Raw genomic sequence first — 22,027 nt, 5'->3', positions numbered from 1 at the left:
AGAAAAACTACAGACAGCAACAACAAATATAGAAGTAGGGCTCTGTGAGGAACCAACACCCCTAACCCCTATCTTGGCTCCGAGAGGAGAGTGGGAATATCCACCACATCCACCGGAGTGAAACCAGGGGTGCCAGCTATGCTTGCCAGCCACCACAAGGCTGTGTTCCGGTTTAACATACCAACCAATTTCCCTGTGGCTCTAACCTGGGGAGAAGGGCCTGACCTCTACCCATTCTTTCCCTCTTTGGTTTCCCCCTTGGAGACCAATCGTCCTCACCATGGCGTCTATGGGTATGGATGTCTGCAGCTCTTCCAGTGTTTCAAGCAAGGGACCATACAGGAATTGCCCAGAAGAACTCAAAGGAAATGGAAGCTCATAGGGATCATCCTTCTCATCATCATAATATGAAGGATACAAGTGAGGGTCCTCCTCTGACCCATCCCCCCCTTCCCAGACTACAACTTCCTCTAATTGCAGCAGCTATTCCCTTCTGCTCTCCTAACCCTGTCTTTTACATTCCCCATGGTCTGCCTGGGTCTTATCCTTGAGAATCCTTCAATAAGACTCTAAAAGTTCTTTCACTGTCCACTATCTGCTCTTTCAGTCCAGACACTTCCGGCTGTAGCCTGTTATTCTCTCACTTACCGTCACACCCCTGCTTGTGCAGTTCCACTATCTGAGCCTGGAGCGTGTCTGACTCAGCCTTCAGGCTGGATATCTCTTTGTTTTTCTCAACATTATCTTTCTTTAATTCCTCTATTTCTGTCTTTAACTGATCTCTCTCTTTATCTACTACCATCTGCTTACAGAGCTGCAGGAATGCTCCGGGGCTGGTCAAGACTCCTGGTTTCCAGGGTCTGTTACCATGTTCCTGTATAAAATCAGTCAAGCTGTTTCCCAACATCATTTTCAACTGTTCTTCCTTACCAGATGTTTCCTTTCCTTTGGACAAAATTCCTCACTTGACCAGGCTGCCAGTCTGAGCTCTAAGTACCAGTAACAGAATTTATCCATTAACTGACTTGCAAGCTACAACACAAAAGCCTTAGGCTGTGACCCTACTTCACTGTCCTCTACTTCCTATTGCAATAGACAACTAACAGTTTGCACCAACAGATCCCTTCCTCTCCACCATCTCACTGGGGCCAATTCTGCTACTTGGGGTTTTGCTAAAGGCAAAGCTCTTGGTAACTTTACTCTTTGCAAGACACTGGCAGGAAATACATCAATGGGGACAGAGGCTATCTGACCAATAGCTAGTTGATGAAAGCAGGCATACAAAGTGCTTTCACTCAGAGCTTCTACTTTATTTAGTGTCCAGCACTTACACAGGTCTGCAACAGGTTAGTAAAACACCCAAAAGTAATCCCAGATTAATATTTACCCAGGGTCTTGAGGAAGTCTGGATTGGATTTCTGTAGATGTCCAGAGACCAGCTTTTCATCTGCTGAGGAACTTGAGAGGTATCCAAGTCTTCAGGTGTCCACCAAACTCACATTTCTTCCTCTTTTTATACCTAACTTGTTAGTATTACATAGCTTGTTGATCAAAAAACAAAAATCAACCCCCCACCCCAAACTGCTGAGCAGAAGCCAAATTAAGTGTGGAGTTTTCCATCAGTTAACCAGCTGTATTTCACATAGCAATAGTTAACTATTGCCAGACTTTCCATTTGTAAAACCACTTCTCATCAAAAAGCTCAAGTCAGGAGGGCACAGGGTCATGTTTACGCCTCACTGCTACTTATATCCCCCCTCTCCTCCTGGTCTGCTGGTTGTGCTAAGGCTTCAGAAATGGCCTTTCTAGTTGCTTTCAGCAATGAGTATAACAATTGGCATTCCAGCTACAGGCAGTGGTGTAGGCATGTTACTGGACTCTGGGCTATCAAATGAAGGGAAGTAAATTGGAGCTGGCTAGAGAAACCTGCACCTGATTGAAAAACAATTAGCCTGGGCTGCATAAAAGCCTCAGAGGAAGGCAGCCAAATGGGGCAGACAGAAAGGTGGAAAACCAGACAGTGGGAGGAAAGTGGGAGTGTGGCTCTCCTGGCTGCAGAGGCTGGGAAGTCCTTTAGACTGAAACCCCCATGCTGTATATAGTGAGAAGGTTATGGGATTGCACCCTGTAAATAAACTGCACCAGTGATTGCTGAACCTGCAGGTCTCTGAGTGGTTTATGGAGCAGAGGCAGGACCAAAGGGGGCCCCGCTAAGCCCTGTTAGTGTCCTTAAACTGTTCAAATTAATAAAAAAAAAAATTAAGTACATAAGACTTGAATATATTTGCACTGTGTAAATAATAATCTCACAGCTTTCACTATGTTTATAAATAGCAAATGAGTAAGCTTTTAGATTTGGTCTGAAGTGCCTTCAGATGTTTGTTACCCAAGCTTGAACTATTATCGCACTCTAGAGCAGGGATCGGCAACCTTTGGCACGCGGCCCAACAGGGAAATCTGCTGGCGGGCCAGGCTGGTTTGTTTACCTGTAGCATCCACAGGTTCAGCTGATTGCAGCTCCCACTGGCCGCGGTTCGCCATTCCAGACCTATGGGGGCTGTGGGAAGCAGTGCAGGCTGAAGGATGTGGATAGGAAGTGGCACAGACCTAGGAAAACTAGTTTAGAACTACTGCTCTGGAATAATATACTTTAACAAGAGATTTATATTAAAAATATTTACCTTTCAAGAGTTTTTAAAATTTACTGTCAAGGAAATTGAAACACAATATCCATATATTTTGTACTGACTTTCATATAATGTGACTTTTTAGAAATTTAATTTCCCAAATCTGGTGCAGTGATATAAATACAACTTTCTTTATAACTAAAAGAATTAATTTTTATACTGCACATATAACAAAACCAAAACCCAACTGAACTTCCACTTCATGCTTTTCTCCCTACATGTTTCTTGTTTGTTTTGTTTTGTTTTGTTTTGTTTTTCATTCTTTGATCATATTTGTAAAGTCTACTTGCTCTGCTGCTATTCTCATATTATAGGCAGTACAAATGTTCATCACTTAGTACAGAATATCTCTGTTAACTAGTCCATAATACAAACTGTGACTCCTGGGGGAATTCTGCACCACTGTGCATGCACAGAATTGATGTCCCCCACCAATTTCTTTGTTTTCCCTCAGAAAATGACTTTCTGATGGGGAAGAAAAGGGAAGCCACAAGAGCAGTCATGCGACCTTCCCCAGCAGTATGTTTCAGGTGCTCACGGCAGCTGGCAGAGAGGTAAATCACTGTAGGGCTGGGGCAGGGGCAAGGACTGGGGAAGACCCAGCGGTAGCTCCTGCACTGGGCTCTGTGGCTAGTCCCGGCTGGGCTGGGGAGGACATGACTTCCTCTTCCCCTGCATAGCATATGGGGCTGGGTCAGACCCACACCCAGATTTCTCCCCCAGCTCCAGGAAGCTCTGCAAACTCTTACCCTGCCCCCCATTTCCTGTACCCATTGCTCCTCAGCTGCAGGGGGAGGGATTACAGTAGGGGGAGCTGCTCCCCCAACCACCGTGCATCTAGACTGAAGCCTCCACATTAATCTGACAAAATTTGCAGAATTTTGCAGAATTTTAAAATATTATGCACAGAATTTTTTTTTTTTTTTTTGTCACAGAATGCCCTCAGGAGTAAAACTGTGAATACATGCATTCAACTGTCATTAAAGTCAATGGGAGTTGTGCACTTGTGTCCGAGAGGAGAGTTTAGCTCTTTATTTACGATTGGAATCTGTTCAGTTGTAAGAAGTACTCATCAGAGTCAAGTGAATATGGAGAGGCTATACAGTGCCATATAATCCATATCTTAATTGACATTGCTATAAAGCAAGGACCTTATCAAATAGGTCCATTCTATGGGCACCTGAAAAAACTCACTCTTCTCCTTTGTACTAAAGTTTATCAGAGCTAGCTGACTGGGTAATAGGCCAGACCTGTAGTGCTTTGACTAGCTGGACATGATATTAAGCATTTGATTTTTCAAAAAATGTAATCACATGCTTAACATATTGCCAATCACAAAACATCTATTTCACTGATTTCTTCTGTAACCTAAATGACTGGCCTGGCAAAAAGTCAGCCCAGGATTAAGAGAGCAAAAAGGTATACTAAAACCATCTTTGCACCAGCACACTGCCAAGTAGTGGACACATGGACATTTCTGTTCATGTGCTTGGTCTTGATTGTGACAATGTTGCACACAGTTTCAGTGAGGGACATTATACTAAGGTTTATCTGTTTTGGGTTCTACCAGTTTTACCAGCTTATTGTTATGATTCTCAACCATTAGGTGATACATTCCATTTTAAATTTCAAGTTAAAATAGCCTGCTTTGCTTTCTCCATTTGGATGAATCACTATATCTGTTTGGATGCCATCTGTCTAGAAACGTAGGAAAGACACTAGGCTATAAGTAATATCTATATCTATGCTTGTAGAACTAGGAATCATCCACTTCACAAATACATTAAAATAACTTACCATAGACATCCAAACCTTAGTGTTACATTTTCTACTATTCTAGACATTGTATGTTGATTTTATGTGCATAACATTAAATAATATATCTCAGCTACACTTGGCATAATCAGAAGAATTTAATATAAACAATTTCTAAAATTACCACCTTTGTGCTGATTCTTTCTCACTTTCATGTAGCTAAAAACATAGGGCCTGAACAAACTGTGCCTGACGAGTGATGCTGTGACCCATCTAATCCCCATCTCAATAAGTTCTCAGCACCTTGCAGAATCAGGCTCTTTGGGTCCTTTTATTCTAAATGCAAACAGGTGTCTAAACATAAGTCACATTTTTCACTGTCTAGATAAAGGAGAGAAAGGGAAGAGGAGAGTTAAAGTATAAAGGAATAACATACTAAGACTAGGTGTATTAGGATCACAAATCCCATTGACTTTCAATAAAACCTGTGCTACTAAATCATATAGGACTTTTGAAAATCCCACCTGTAAGTAATGGTGTTATATGTGAGGGAATCACTAGGGCATTGTGATCAGAAAAAAAAATGGAGATTACACAGCAAGTGGTCTGTATGATGGATTTTGGTGGTGACTTCAAAGGCGAGGATTTTCAAGAGTCTTTGTGGAAAACCAAAGACATATATAGCATCTACAGAAAAAAAACAAAAACAGGTTATAAGTGCAAAAATAATACAATACGTAGGGAAAACAGAAACACAAGATAAGAGGAACACACAATAAAATATGAAACAGTCAAGTTAGAATAATGGGAGAGAGAGTGTCAATCAAGGTAATAATATAAATCCCAGGTATTTCCTTTGTACAAATGAAAGTCTAGTAAGATTAAAAACAAAAAGACATTTTAAACCAAAGGACTAAAACAGAAGACAAGAGAAAGAAATGGTGAGAAAATGCAACCAACATGTACCCTCATGCACTGTTTAGATACATTTAGAAACCAAGACAAGTCTTGGAACTGATGATTTTAGATAAAAGGAAAATTGAAATGAAAAACTTAGCTTTGAGGAAGCTATAACCCAAACAGATTTTCTGCACAGAAAGACTAGGAAGACAACATCCCCAGCTACCGTAGGTTTCTTAATGCAGGAAACTGCTCCAGCAGAGCTATATTAAGATGTGCAAAATGTTAATATTGGATCTGTCTCAGCTTTTTGGAAATATGAATGGTCAGATTGTGGCACTAAGGCATTGGCTTGCCCCTGGAAGAGCACAGGGCCAGGTGTTAGTGTGCTATCCCTTTTGGTGGTGGGCTTGCTTAATGTGCTCCTAAGCAGCTCTGCTAGGTACGGTGGAAGGGAGAGTCTCACTTCCACACTCATTTTTGGGGTGATTTCCATCCCCAAAAGCCCTAGCAGGGAGTAGTGCCTACACTTTCTGGAATGCAAGTGTTTCACCTGGAAGAAGAAAGACTTCTCTGTGCATTCATATTAGGTTCAAGAGCACCCTGAGCCAAAATATAAGAGGAAAGATGCGCAGCTGGTATATATTGGTATATATTCATTCAGTGGAGCTACACAAATTTCACCAATGAGAAATTTGGCTTTAGATCTTTTTAGAGCTTTGTGAAACTTGACACTGAGTGTGCAAAGGTTCTGTTAGGGAAAATTTAGCAGGCCTTAAACTTTAGGCAAGGCCCTGAGTTTGGTCAAGCTTGCTTACAGCCCTTGAACTAACAGACAGGGGCAGAAGGAGTCAGAGTGGAAAAAATCCCCAAACAGAACAATTTGTAATATCCCAAGCTTAGGAAATATATAACCACAATAGCACTGTTAGAAAAGTCAAACCGCAAACGAACCAGACTGTGAATAACAAGAGGGTGATTGTACTTTTTGCTTTTGACCTGTATTAATTTTGCAATGTATTCCAAATAAGGTAATTAATACGGAAGTATGTGTAATTTGTCTGTGGTTTTAAGCTTTAAAAAGCTTGTGTGTTCCTGGACTCAGGGGGACAGCTCCAATAGCTGTCACCCCCTGCACGCTTGTAATCAATAAAGGGCCTCAGGCTAATCTGATTGAAAACACAACACGTGGATTGATTTTTTTTCCACATCAGTTCATTAGAAAAATTTCCAGTTCTAGTTCATGTGGGCTTGCATTTTCTGAGTTTTGCTTTGCGTTTTGTCTTCAGAGTTAAAATCAGCTGATTGAAATCATTTCCACCCACAAGAATTTTCATATAGTCTTTGGTGGACATTAATCTGAACTAGGACTACTTACAATTTGGTCCAGGTTTACCAAATTATTTTTGATTTTTTTTTTTAACAAAAGTTGTGTGTCCCTTCCTGATTTGGGATTTCCATATGAAAGCATTGCACATCTATAACCTATTCAAATAAAAACCTGGATATTGATACCCCTTATCTTGAAAAGCATGGTAGACAGTATGATATGTTGCCAAGTGCACCTTTTCTAAATAGGACCTCTAAAAATTATGTCATCTATCAAAAATAACATCTCTTATCCATTCAATATGGCCACTGAGCTTGTCAGTACTGAATGGTACCATGAAGTGCTATACTTGTCATTTCTATATCGATAATCCTGGTTTCTCCCTTCTAAAACCAAATTCAGAAATGTAATAAACATACAGTGTGTTTTATACAGACAGGAAAATAGATATAGTTAAATAACAAAAGCTCAGTTGTTTCTCTCTTTTGTACAGAAATTTGTCTGGAAAGATTTCTGACACTCTACATAGCATACATCAGCATGGTGTCTGAGGGTACCATAAAATTAGATGTGTTTCCAGGACAGGACAATACTGAGGGGACTTCAATACATCTTTCAAATACCCCAGCCTTAGCTGCATAAACACAGGTCTGGTGTGGCCCAAGATTCAGATAGTTTAAGACTGGAAGGGACCATTAGATCATCTACTCCGACCTCCTGTATATCACAGGCCCTCAAATGTCACCCAATTACTCCTGTACTAAGACCATTAACTTGTGCTTACTAAAGCATATCTTCCAGAAAGGCATCCAATCATGAGCTGAAGATATCAGGAGATGAAGAGTCCACCATTTCCTCTTGTAATTTGTTTCAATATTTAATCACCCTCACTTAAAATGTGCATCTTACTTCCAGTTTGAATTTGTCTGGCTTCAGCTTTCAGTCACTGGTTCTTATTATGCCTTTCTCTGTTCGATAAGAGAGCCATTTAGTACCCTGCATTTTCTCTCTATGAAGGTACTTAGTTTAACCACGTTTAACGGTTTAACCAAGTCACCTCTGAATGTGCCTATGAACCAAATGCAAAATTCCCTTGTTACCTATCAGTTCTGTGTTCTTGGGGAACCAGGGCGCAGTATCCAGCCTGTCTGACTCACGAAGGACACCCCCCAGCCCTAGTCTCTGCTTGAGCCAAAACTAATCAGAAGAAAGACTTACAAAAAGCAATGAAAAGGCAGTGGGAGACACACCTAAACCCCTGGGACAAGGGTGACAGGATTAAGGAAACTCCCCTATCCTCATTTGCATTGAAGATGGGACAGGGAGACATCTCCATTAGCATACAGAATGGAGAACAGAGATTCCAAGGAAAGAACCACACTGAACTCTGGGACCAGAAAAGCAGGGAAGCACTACATGATGGGGGATCTCTGCTCCAGATGTTAATGAACCCACACCTGCACACACACAGCTCAGCAGTTATCAGATCAATTCTAGTAATAAATCCTTTATTGGTATCCAAAATACTGAAGCTGCCTAATTCCATTGTGAGCTCCCTCCAAGGAACACCGCCCGTAGCCAGGAATGATCAGTTCCTATTGTCTAGCCTGAACAAAACAACTTTGGTATACTCCCTTGAGCCATCAGTTTACCCATAAACAAATCTAGAGTTCTCCTTTGAACCATTGTTGTTTCCCTACAACAAAACCCCTACCCACGCTCAAGTAAGTGTTCTGATGCCTGGATTCAAAATCTGCATCAGTTCCATTGGGACTTCATCTTCTCCTGACTGATCGTGCGGGGGGCTCTGCCTGTCTCCAGCACTTCGGACCCTCAGCTGCCACCATCAACTGGGAACCCCGACAGGTTCAAGCTTCACGGAGTGGTGAGAACCTATCCCCTCTCTCTCTCTCTCTCTCTCTGTTTTTTTCCCCTACTCTAGGTATAGCTTTCTAACCATGACTTCTGTGATCAGGTATAGTTTTCTAAACCTGACTTTTGTAGTCAAACTTAAGCTAGATTTAATATTGTAACTGTTTTGTTCATTTGGCTCTCCTTGTATGGTTATTACCTGGCAATAAATAACTTTTATGGTTAAGCTGGTTGATTCCTTCCCTTCTTCTCTCTCTTTTGTGTTTTTGGCTTCCCCCTTTGCTCTGCTGCAATGCTCCCCTTACCTAAGCTAAAGATCCCTGCAGCGCCCAAAACTCCTGTAGGGTTTGCTTATCAAGAAGGTTATTACCAAAACAATTATAATGTGAAAGTGGGGATAGGGACGTGCTGAACCTGTGGCATAGGAGTGTGGCAGTTTGGAAGTGCTGTTCGACCCAGCCTGCTCAGGCATACTCTACTCCAGTGCAGTGCCCGTGTCGTATGAGGGTGGCAGCTTGGAAGTGCTGCTTGACCCAGCCTGCTGAGTCCGGGGACATATAAGAGGTCAGCTTGGGAGTGCTAATTGACCTGGTTCTCTCAGACGTGCTCCGTTAATGTGTGTGTTTGTGTGCATCTGATTCTGGGACTGGAGGAACCCAGCCCAGGGGACCCTAGGTCCTGCAGGATAGCTCCACTGGGAGGGAATTTGCAGGAGGGAGAATATGAGAACACAAGTGACACATTTATAGAATTACAGAACTCCTTCCCCCCCTGAGAAGAGTAACCCTAATAAATGAGCATGCCCCAAACTAACGGGCAAATCTGGCAACACCCTGTATGTTGTAAATGGCAATTAAATAGCATGCAAGAATTATTCTGAGCATAGTAAGCATTCACTGTAATGTCTTTGAGCCACCAATGTTTGTTTTTTCCAAGGCCAATGGGTATTGCGGTTCTTTTTATGTAAAAATTTGAAATCTAACCAAAATATCCAAATAGAAAGAACTTGGTAGTCTCAGCAATTTCTACAGAAGAAATAAATAGGTTTTTTTGGAGCTGATTTCTAAACAAAGGAAAAAAACAAAAACAAAGTTACCCCCGTATGCCCTTTTCATCATTGTCATAAAAAATTGTTTCAGTGTTAACATAAACATTCCAGCAGCCTATTACCCCATGAGTTTATTGCAATTTATGTGAAATTTAGCAGTGTGACCAAAAAAATAAAATTCTTCCATTTACAGGGACTTAGCCATAAGCTTAACCAACTCAGAAATGACCACGGCTCCAGTTAACCTAGATGCCCAATTTTACAATTACTTAAGTTATTATCAAACTATTAATATGACACTTATTAAAACAATTAACACATCCTTCAAGCCAATTGTACTGTGTCCTTCTGAGATCATATAAAGAGAGAGAGAATGATTATACATTTTATTCCCCCCCCCAGCCCCCCCCCCCCCCAAAAAAACCTTTTTCAAAGATTTGGCTCTTTAAATGCATTCTTTTTTTGTTTTCCCTGATGTGAAAAAAGCAGTAGCCAGTCTGAAGGTATACATTTTGCTCTTTGTAGCCAGAAGATATAATAAGATTCAGGGAAGGTTCAAGTTGGTTTTTATTGCATTAGAACCAATATCCTTACATTAAAATGCAACCATTTCAGTAAGACAAAATAAGACAAGAGACAATTCAAAAAGCTAAAGCTACTGCCTAATGACGTTGAGGTTATAGCCCAAGCAAGGCTGATAATAGCAATACATATGACACAATTTATCTGGGTTTTCAGAAAGGACTTTTGTGAAATACAAAATGACAGGCTGCTGATTAGGCATGAAGCACCAGGGATCCAGGCAGCACACAAGAGCAGATACGCTGAAGACAGTGTCTTTGTAAAGGAAAGTGTTTACTTGGGTCTCTCAGAGGTCAGTTGTTAGAGTCAGACCCCATTTATATAAAGGCCTTACAAGAAAAGAAAAGAAAAAAGCATGAGAGTAAGTGAAAAGTTCAAAAGGTTGTAACTGCTGCCCTATTGGCATCACAGTTGCCTAGTGAAGAATCATTTAGGGCTTGCTTGCTTACCCTTTACAAAATGTTTACCTTGTTTTAGGCACAGAAATTAGATGAAATTAGCTCCTTTCTCTTTATTAGCTCTCAAACTGCCCTCCTGTCTTCAGACTAAATCATTAATGTAGGTGCAATCTAGCAGATTAGTTACAGCCCTATGATTACAGCTACTATGATTCTGCAAAGCATTTAAGCACATGCTTTATTTTAATCATGAGAACAACTCCTTGGAAGTAAATGGGACTGCTGATGTACTAATGCAGGGGTCAGCAACCTTTCAGAAGTGGTGTGCCGAGTCTTCATTTATTCACTCTAATTTAAGGTTTCGCATGCCAGTAATACATTTTAACATTTTTAGACGGTCTCTTTCTATAAGTCTATAATATATAACTAAACTATTGTTGTATGTAAAGTAAATAAGGTTATTAAAATGTTTAAGAAGCTTCGTTTACAATTAAATTAATATGCAGAGCCCCTCGCATTGGTGGCCAGGACCCGGGCAGTGAGAGTGCCACTGAAAATCAGCTTGCGTGCCGCCTTCGGCACGCGTGACATAGGTTGCCTACCTCTGTGTAAGCAGAGTCAGGATGAGCTCTACCCTGACATCTGGTGGTGAATTATGGCGAGTGTGGAAAAGAACTCCAGGGGCTGATCTTGTTTGCATAGGCACACCCACTCACCTGGCATGAAACAACAGCAACTGAAAGTGGTTACTTTGGCTGGTGTGGGATCCCCAGTTTCTCTGTTATTGGGGCAGGAAGAATCAAGTTTTGTTACCCTGATTCTGTGAATCAAGGCCAGTGGAACTGTTGTATGACAGAAGGACTCACCATTACCTAAGTAGCACTTGCTTGACAAGGGGCATGGGTTACAAAACCCAGTGGATTGAGAGAGGATGGGGATAGGGATTTGTACCTGATGGTATGGGTGCCCCTTTGAGGGCTTGAAACACCAATTACACCATTTCTTCTCTCCACTGTTGAATGTCAGAGCTAACTTTGATTCCATTAGGAGTCTAGTTACAGGCTGCTGAGCTGAATTCACTTTGGGCCAATGGTGCACCAGCACTGGGGCTCCCCTACTATGAGCTGAAATCATTAAGAGCTGAAATCACAAAAGAGCTAAAGTTATTAAGAGCTGAGTGCTGTGTTAACTAGTGGGGGATCCTGAAGCTATATTGCTAAGCAGCTGGCTGAGCGGCGCGGAGCCTTGCGGGGACGGTTGGAGCGGCCCAAGGAACGGCGAGCGGAGCTGTTTGTGGGGACGGCTGGAGCGGCTCACAGGTCGGTGAGTGGAGCAGCTCGTAGAGCCGAGCAGTTCGTGGAACGGCAGGAAGTGGACTGGCTCGTGGTGAAGGCTGCGGCGGAACCCCATGGAGAGATGGCCGGCCGGCCTCGGCTCATGTAAGGTGCCCCTTAACAGCCTGCGTGCCCCCCTTTTACTCTGGGGCTGCACTGACCAGGGATAGAGACTTTGGGGGTTGTTGGACTTTTGGGACTTTGGGTGGTTGCTGGACCCAAGAGACTTTGGGGAGTGTTGGACTTTGGGAACTGTGGGTGATTTTTGGGTTGCTGGATTCAAGAACCAAAGGGAAAGGACACAGCCCAATTTGCTGGGGTGGGTCTTTTGCTCATGGTTTGTGTTATGAATCCTGTTTGTGGTGTTTTTCCAATTTAATGCTGATGTCGTTTACCTCATGTTATTAAACATTTTCTGCTACACTCAGACTCCGTGCTTGCGAGAGGGGAAGTATTGCCTCTTAGAGGCACCCAGGGGGTGGTATATAATTGTCCCAGGTCACTGGGTGGGGGCTCGAGCCGGTTTTGCATTGCGTTATTGAAACGGAACCCCTAGATACAGAACCCGGCCCTCGTTGCTGCCAACTTAGATGGGCAGAAGGGTTACACCTGTACTAATGTTAAGTATGTGCTTAAGGGCTCAGCTGCATAGGGGCCTAGATCATGATATTTCTGATCCCAGCCATTTCTTGCCAATAAAAAGATTGCTGCTCCAGTTACCATTTGGTAACTCATTTGAGAACTGTGCAAAGCATTTACATATCACCAACCAGAACTGGCAGAATTCTATTCCTTAAAAATACACACATAGATATGTGCCCATAAACACCCCTCTATAGCCACTCAGTTGCAGCTTAAGCTCCCTCTATTTAATTAATTCATTAATTCATTAATTTATAGGCATTTTTATGGTGCTCATCAGTATAGCTATCCATTTAAACTGGTCCACTGTTATGCTTAAGAGAAGCAGTGTATGTCAAACTTGGTTTGGGCATACTTTAGGTAGCTGTTTTAAGAATTTCCAATAAAATTGCATTCCTCTTTCAGTTCTGCGACCACTGCTAGTACAGAGAAACCTTACAAAACTATTTGCCAGCATTCATATATCTGTGTAAATAAATAGATCTATAAAACTTCAGACACATTTTGTATTACCCACCTCCCTTGTCATACTGGCCTTGTTTCAGGAAAGCATCCCTATTCAGAAAAGAATTTAAGCACATTCATATGTCCCATTGACTTGGGACTTAAACACATGCTCTTAGAGAAGTGGTTCCCAAACTTGTTCTGCCGCTTGTGCAGGGAAAGCCCCTGGGAGGCCGGGCCGGTTTGTGTACCTGCCGCATCTGCAGGTTCGGCCGATCACGGCCCCAGTGGCCGCGGTTCGCTGCTTCAGGCCAATGGGAGTCGCTGGAAGCGGCAGCCAGTACGTCCCTCGGCCTGCGCTGCTTCCAGCAGCTCCCATTGGCCTGGAGCAGCGAACCGCGGCCACTGGGAGCCGCAATCAGCCAAACCTGCGGACACGACAGGTAAAAGAACCGGCCCGGCCCGCCAGGGGCTTTCCCTGCACAAGCGGCGGAACAAGTTTGGGAACCACTGTCTTAGAGTGTTCCATCAAACATTCAGGATAACTAATACACATCAAACTCACCTGCAAGGTAGTGAGAGTCAAAAATAAGAAATAAAAAGCTGCTGTGGATATCTTCAAAAAGAACAGGAGTACTTGTGGCACCTTAGAGACTAACAGATTTATTTGAGTCTCTAAGGTGCCACAAGTACTCCTGTTCTTTTTGAGGATACAGACTAACATGGCTGCTACTCTGAAACCTGTGGCTATCTTGATCATGTCAAGACCAGCATGAAATCCCTTTTAAAAAATCAGTTCAATTCACTATTATACTGCTAGCTTTTAATACTGAGACATGGTATCTTTCATCAACTTTATTATAGTTCAAAGTTACAACAACAACAAAAGCAATACAGCAGCTGAGCATGCAGTTCAACACAGAGAATATACATAAGGTCATACAAGCAAATGACGTAGATAGGAAGTAACTAGGACTATTAGCAGCCCATTTAGTTGGTGTTGGTCCTGCTTTGAGCAGGGGATTGGATTAGATGACTTCCTGAGATCTCTCCCAACCCTAATATTCTATGATTACTAAACCATAATTACAACAGAAGTCAAGTCAGTATGTGGTGCAATACATCAATTTGTAAATAACTGGCAGGCCTAAAGGACAGGTGAAGCAATCACTACATAGAGCATGGCCAGGATTGTTTTACTGGATTAGGGACTGGAGATGTTTGGTGTGTATTTCCATGGAGAGGTGTTTTAGTCTGGGGCCAAGTTTATGGGTATTAGTCAAAACAAATTAATGGAATGAGATTAGTCATTAGTTTTTTAATAAAGGACTTTGTTCAATACAAATAAATAAAAATATCTAAAGGCTGGAGAGAAAGGATGGTTAAGAATCAGGACACAAAGTACAACACTTCAGTTCTTAGCTCTGCTACAGACTTCCTGTCTGACCATGGACAAATTATTTAGGGCTAGACTGTGGTGCTCCATATGTGGCTGTTTAGTGGGAGTAAGGGGGATGGCTCAGTCCTGTTTGTATGGCTTATGTAAGGAAGCAAAGTTTCAGCTCCTGCAGTCATAGGAGGGAAGGGGCTGCAATGAAGTTGTTTCCTTCAGGAAGAAACTTGCTGATAAGAAGGAAGGGAGTCAGTAAAGCCATGGTTCTCTCACACACATGGCTAGCAGAGCTGGCTTGCTGCATTGGGAAAGTATGTTGCCCCCTTTCCCTCCCTGCAAAGGGGTTGTCATGGATTACTCCCTCCCAGCACAATCCCAGAGTGTGGAAGGCATTGTACTTTTAAGACAGAATGTTTCCCAATATTACCTCTGATGCAGTGCATCTCTGATTCACTCCTGTTACAGGACTATGACTAAATACCACACTCTAGCCCTTATTCTCTCTCTGTGCCTCAGTTCTCTATCTATAAAACAGGGAACAATTCCCTGGCTCTCAGGGGTGTTGTGAGGATAGATTCATTAATGTGTGTGAGGAGCTCACTATGGACACTATGTCAGTATCTTGATAAAATTCAAAATATTGCAATTTCAGTCATAACCATGGAAGCTGCATTATACCTTGAAGCTCATTGGACTAAACAGGAAAGTGCAATTGAGCAATTCAGCATGAGTCAGGAATGAAATTTACATGCATAAAAAATCACTTAGGAGCTATTGGAGCAGCCAGTTAAGAGGACAGTCAAATTCCTAACAGGTACCAGAGGGCGGCAAACCAGTCAGTGAGTCAGCAACAGGCAGCAGTAGCTATGGCGACAGAAACAGATAGTTCACCAAATGGAAAAGAAAAATATCTTGTCAGTGGGTAGGGCCCAAGGCTATGAAAATGAGAGGGTCCCAAAAATGCCACCTTGCTGCCTGCCTGAGTGTGGGTGCTTGGGGGGAACAGGGAAGATGGACAGTGGAGTATGGTTCAGGATGAGAAGTAGGGTCTGCATGTGCCTCTGCAAGTGAAGTGATGCCCTCACCTTTCTGTGGAGCTGTCATGATTGCTGTCTTCTCCCTGCTAGAGTCTGCATGATTCTTAGGGGAACATAGAGTTATTGTATTAGCCACACTGATTTTATTTTGTCAGACATTTATTTTGTCTTTTTAAAAGTGCTTCTTGGTTGACTAAATGTGATAGATAATCACCATCCACATTACAAAGGAGGTTTGTCAAAATCATTTCCCTTTGCTTCATTCATATCTATCATGTGCTGTTGTTTAAGTCTTTGTGTTTGAGCCTATAGAAAGGCAGAGGTTAAAATAATCCATTGTTTAAGCGGTGTTTTTGTTCTGCTCTGGCCATCTTAATGCTAAACTGTGATAGCAGAAAGAATGTTCCATGATAACTACTCTGAAATAGTCCAGAAACAATAAGGCAGAGTTTTTAGAGACTAGTAAATAATGTAATAGCTGGTGATTTAGGAATTTGAGGTTACCAAAGTTTTAGCTACATGGAGTAGCATGATGTCCATCCTTGCTAGTTACACAGGTAATCAGCTGCCCTCTTGGTGAACCTGTATTTGATTTAGGTTTTAAATGTATGGAGTTTCTGAAAAGAAACAAATGTAAAAGTGCTGCAGACTTTGCTGAGCTCTCTTGAGAGTAACAGGTCAATGAACTCAGATAGGTCATGCTGCAGATGGAGAAAGTGACAAATAAACATAATCTGAAGAGTGGCATTTTCTCTGTCTGGTAATGCTGTCTGCAGTTCACTCAGGATTAAGTAATGTATGATGTAAATGGTGGAAAAAAATCTTCAGCTGTATATTACACCCTTTTCAACTGAATTCGATGAAGGGCTTTGCCAGAATCCTATATCTTAGTTCTTTGACTGATTGAGATTAGTACAGGAATATTTTGATTTTAAAGGCCATGGGTGACCAGTAGCATTGCCAGCCTTAAACCAGATGGGACTGGAGGTATTTTCAGTGAAGGGTCCACAAAAGTGAAATCTGCTTCCACCATCAGTTTGCCAGTCCTTGAATCTGTTAATATACGAGTCCAATCTTTTCTCCTAGGCTTTGATGATTAATGGGTTAGCGGAGGTGGGAGAAATGTCACAATCTCTCAAAGATCTAGCCTTCCTTCAGTCATTCATTATATTAAAAAGCAGTGTTGCATGCTCTTCGGTCATGTTGCCTGGATGGACACAAACACCCCAGCACACTGTGCTTTCAAACTCTCCCTAGACCCGCAAAGGGATGCACGCCCTGACCCTAACTGGTACTGGCTGTGGGGCTTCCCCAGTGATTCATTGAGTCAGATCTGGGAACTTCACTACACTATGCCTGGTACATCATCATCAACCATGGTCACTCTGGCTGGTGCAATAGTCCTCAGTAGAATATACATGTTTGATGATGGAGGTGGGATGAAAGCTTTAAATAGGGGTTTAGAAGAGTGTTTGGTTTGGGACATTAGTTCTAATTGTTATTTGTAGTATGTATAAAGTTTGAACAATGGGCACTTTTTAATCAGATAAAATAAATAATTAAATTAATTTGACTGTTGATGTTTTATAGTTTACTTAGGATGAGTGTCAGATCCAGTGAAACTATTTTAAAATCAGTGGAGTCAATGGAGTTGCACCTGATTAAACTAGCTTTGGCACTTAAGAGTGTTTCCAACCAACTCAGTATCTAATATAATGCTAATTTGCAATTCTACAGGGTCTATCATTTGAGGAGCTCAAAGCGCTTTATAAATATTAACTAATGAATCATCAAAATACCATTCTGAAGTAGATAAAATATTTTCCTTATTTTACAGATGGGAAAGTAGAGCTGGTCAGAACCCAGATTTACTGTTCCAAAATTTTCATTTTTTTTTCATTCAAATCAGAACAAATATTTTGAAATTTTCCACGCAGTGAAATTCCAATGTCTAATTTCAAAAAAATCAAAACATTTTGTTTTGGTCCGATAATTTGAAAAGTTTTGTTTTGACTTTATTGACTCAACTTTTATGTTTATAATGTAAAATGTTTTGACTATTATAAGTTTATATTTTACATTTTTATTATATAAATTAATAATTGGTTTTGAAATTGGTATTCTAACTGGTACTTGGTATTTGGACGGGTACATGATATTATATAATCTAATTAGCAATTGTTGGTTTGATAATTGGTATTGTAATTAGTTTGCTCAAATGGTATTATAACTTGTGATTTGTAATTGTTATTCCAATAGATAATAGGTACTTGATTTAGTAATTGGTTTAGTAGCATAACATAATATAATAAAAAACTGGGCAGCCTGCCAGGTGGAAGCTCAAGATGCTGGCCAGTCAGGGAGCTGTGGAGAGTAGGAGCTGGACAGTCCGGGGAACCTTGCTGCTTTGCCAGCCAGTCCCCACATCGAGTTTCCTTCAAAGCTTTCAATGGAATTGACATGTTCCCACAGAACATTTTGATTTCATAAACTCAGCATTTTCTGATGGAAATCTGTTCAACTGGAAAAAAAATTGCCCACCTCTTTGGGAAAGTGGGAAACACAGGAATTGCTATAATGGATCACACCAATGGTCCATCTGGTTCAGTATCCTGTTAAGTATCACTTGGGATGAACTGTCTCAGAAATTTCTCCATAGCCTTCCAAAACTGGCTTATGCCTTGAAACTTGAGGGGTTAGATCAGGGGTCGGCAACCTTTGAGAAGTGGAGTGCCGAGTCTTCATTTATTCACTCTAATTTAAGGTTTCGCGTGCGAGTAATATATTTTAATCTTTTTAGAAGGTCTCTTTCTATAAGTCTATAATATATAACTAAACTATTGTTATATGTAAAGTAAATAAAGTTTCAAAATGTTTCAGAAGCTTCATTTAAAATTAAATTAAAATGCAGAGCCCCCCGGACTGGTGGCCAGGACCCGGGCAGTGTGAGTGCCACTGAAAATCAGCTCGTGTGCCGCCTTTGGCACGCGTGCCATAGGTTGCCTACCCCTGGGTTAGATAATCGTAGAATTGTAGGTCTGGAAGGGACGTTGAGAAGTCAATAAGCTTAGCCCCTTGTATTGAGACTGGATCAAGTAAGCCTTGACCATTTGTGTTCAGCCTCTTCTTAAAAACCTGCAATGACAGGGATTCCAAAACCTCCTTTGGAAGCCTATTCCAGAGGTTAACTTCACTTATAGTTAGAAAGTTTTTCCTAATATCTAACCGAAATCTCCCTCACTGCAGATTAAGCCCATTACTTCTTGTCCTACCATCAGTGGACATGGAGATCAATTGACTACTGTCCTATTCATAACAGCCTTTATAATATTTGAAGAGTGTTATCAAGTCCCCTCCCCAGGTCTTCTTTTCTCAAGACTAAAACATGCCCAGTTTTTTCAACCTTTCCTCACAGGTCAGGTTTTGTAAACCTTTTATTGTTTTTGTTGCTCTTCTCTAGACTCTGTCCAATTTAGGCACATCTTTAGTTAAGTGTGGCACATACTACCACTAAGGCCTCATCAGTACCAAGTAAAGTAGAAGAATAACCTCCCATTTGTCACAATTCACAGGTTCCAAACCTGGATGGTCATGGTTTCTTAGGATTATAATGCTCCAACCCTCCACCCAACAGTTTACTAGAATCAGTAACCTGGTAAAGCCTTACCAAAATCAAGCTATATCACAACTACTGCTCTCGCCACCATCCATTAGGTCAGTAACCCTAGTAAGGAAAAAAATGAAGTTGGTTTGGCTTGATTTATTTTTGACAAATCCATGCTGGCTAGTTCGTATAACTCTATTATCCTGTAGGTGCTTACAAACTGATTGTTTAAAAATTTGTTCCAGTATCTTTCCAGGTATTGAAATTAAGCTGACTGGCCTTTAATTCCCCAGGTCTTCTTTGTTCCCCTTTTAAAAGATAGGTATTATGTTTGCCATTTCCCAGTCCTCTGAGACCTCAACTGTCCTTCATGAGTTCTCAAAGATAATTGCTATAGGCTCTCAGGTTGCTTCAGCACGTTCCTTAGGTATCTTAGGATGAATTTAATCAGGCCTGCTGATTTGAAAACATCAAACTTATCTAAATATATTTTAACCTGTTCTTTCCCTTATATTGGCTTCCATTCCTCCTTCCTTGTTAATATTAATTATACTGAATATCTGGTCACCATTAAACTTTTTAGTGAAGATTGAAGCAAAACAGGCATTAAACACTTCAGCCATCTTGACGTCATCCGTTATTAGCTGTTCTTCCTCATTAAAAAGTGGACTTACACTTGCCTTCTTTCTCTTGCTTCCAGTGTATTTAAATAACACGTTCTTATTGTTTTTTATGTCCCTGGCAATTCTGTGTCTTAGCCCTTCTGATTTTGTCTCTACATGCTTATACTATTCTTTTATACTCCTCCTTAGCAATTCACCCATGTTTCCACTTTTTGTAGGATTCCTTTTTAATTTTCAGATCATTAAAGAGCTTCTAATGCAGATATATTGGCCACTTTCTATTTTTCCTGTCTTTCCTTTGCATCAGGATCATTTGCAGTTGTGCCCTTAATATCGTGTTCTTGAGAAATTGACAGCTCTCTTGAACTCCTTTTTCCCTGATATTTTCTTCCCATGGGACTTTCTCTACCAGTTCTATGAGTTTGTTAACGTCTGATTTTTTGAAGTCCACTGTCCTTATTCTGCTGCTCTCACTCCTTCCTTTACTTAAAATAATGAAATCTATCATTTCATGATCACTTTCAGCCAAATTGCCTTCCACCTTCAGAATCACTACCAATTCCTCCCTGTTGGTCAGAATCAACTCTCAAATTTCTGTCCCTCCCCCACCTGGTTACTTCCTCCACTTTCTGAAACAAAAAGTTGACCCACAATACAATCAAATACCTTATTGGCAATTTTGTGTTTTGCTGTGTTATTTTTCCAATAGATGTATGCACAATTAAAGTCCCCCGTTACCACCAGATTTAGTGTTTTAGATATTTCTGTTATTTGTTCTTGATATGCCTGATCCCCTCCTTGTCGTGATTTAGTGGACTATAGCAGACTCCTTCCATCATATCTCCTCGATTTTCCCCCCTTTTATCCTTAGCCAGATAAAGGGTGTTAAGGGGACATCCCTTCTAAAGATCTTTAAAAATATTTAGAATTCCAGATATATTTATTATCCTAAGTCTGATCTTTTTTTTTTTTTTTTTTGACTCCTGCTGAATTCTCGGCCTCAATGCCGAGGTTAAATTATTTTCCGTAGGTCAAACAGTAAGTCAGTGACACAGCCAAGAACAAAATGCTAAACTCTTGGCTCTTGGTTCCATGTAGACCACATATCCTCCAAAAAGTTGCTGAAATTCTCCTGGATACACATAAAACAACCCCATTTTAGGACCAATCTAATCACATTTGTAGAACTGTAGGGATAATAATATTCATTGTGGCATTACTTGACAGTTTAGTCAACTTCAGTGTTTCTGCAAATGAAAGTTAGATAAGGTATAAATTCAGCATAAGTTCAAGCCTCTGCTATTTCTCATACAGCACCTCCTCCCTCAGGAATCAATGGTTCAATTACTTCCATTTTATTTTAAGAATTATCCTATGTTAAGACAATTTAACACATGCAGAGTGTTATGTCTGATCCCAAATCAAGGATCATAGTTACAGTTCCTCTCTTACTTTTTAGCAATTAAAGGTTATCCAGAAAAGACAGCCTGAATCTCACAAACTATTTTAAATAATCTTTAATAAATGAGAACTTTTCAGGGTTGTTTAATAATTCCACCTTGCTATGAATATATTATATCACTCACTTTACTCTCACCGCTTCCTTCTCAAGCACATTTGCTTCAACTACTCATCTGGGTCTAGAGATTTTAATTTCATTTACATCAATGGAGTGTGTTGTCTTATTTCAATGGAGTATCTCCTGATTTACACTGGTGCAAATGAGATCTAAATCTGGGTATATACTGGTACATGCATCTTAATGACAATGCCTCTAGCAAAAAACATTTTTGAACTCCTCTTTGGCTTTTGGGTGCATTTGTTAGAGCTTTTCCAACATCATGTATAAAACCTACTTTATACCTTTTAAAATAAAGTAACTATGAATGAAGAAATAAAAGGAGAAAAGAAGGGACCCTTGTTCGGCTGGGGGCAGATTTTCAAAGGTACAGTGAGGCACATGTCTCCCCTTGAATTTCAATGGCAATTAGGTGCTTAATGGCTCTTTGGACTTTAGAAAATTTCCTACTTGCTAAGTATTGAGGATTTTTTCATATGGCATGTAGAAGCATTTTTGTAAAACCTGTATTTAATTGATCTGTCAAGTTAACTCAAGTCAAGGGTGTTGGGCTACTGCTGTGGTGCTGCTCAAGTTTTGTCATGAATATAAAAGTCCCAATTGTGACTGCCTTAAGTGGGTATACTACAGAGGAGAAAAGATAGAGAAAGCATGTTTTGCTACCCATCTGCAAGCATAATGCCTTTGGCTGTCCCCTCTGGAACAGTGCTTCTCCTCCTTCTACTTACACTGCTAATGCAGCTCTGGCCATAAAACAGCTCTAACTGTGTGCAAATGCATAAAGAGATATTTTAAAGGG

The sequence above is a fragment of the Emys orbicularis genome, chromosome 2, assembly GCF_028017835.1.
Source record: "Emys orbicularis isolate rEmyOrb1 chromosome 2, rEmyOrb1.hap1, whole genome shotgun sequence".
Classification (NCBI taxonomy): Eukaryota; Metazoa; Chordata; order Testudines; family Emydidae; genus Emys; species Emys orbicularis.
This window is presented reverse-complemented; position numbering follows the sequence as displayed.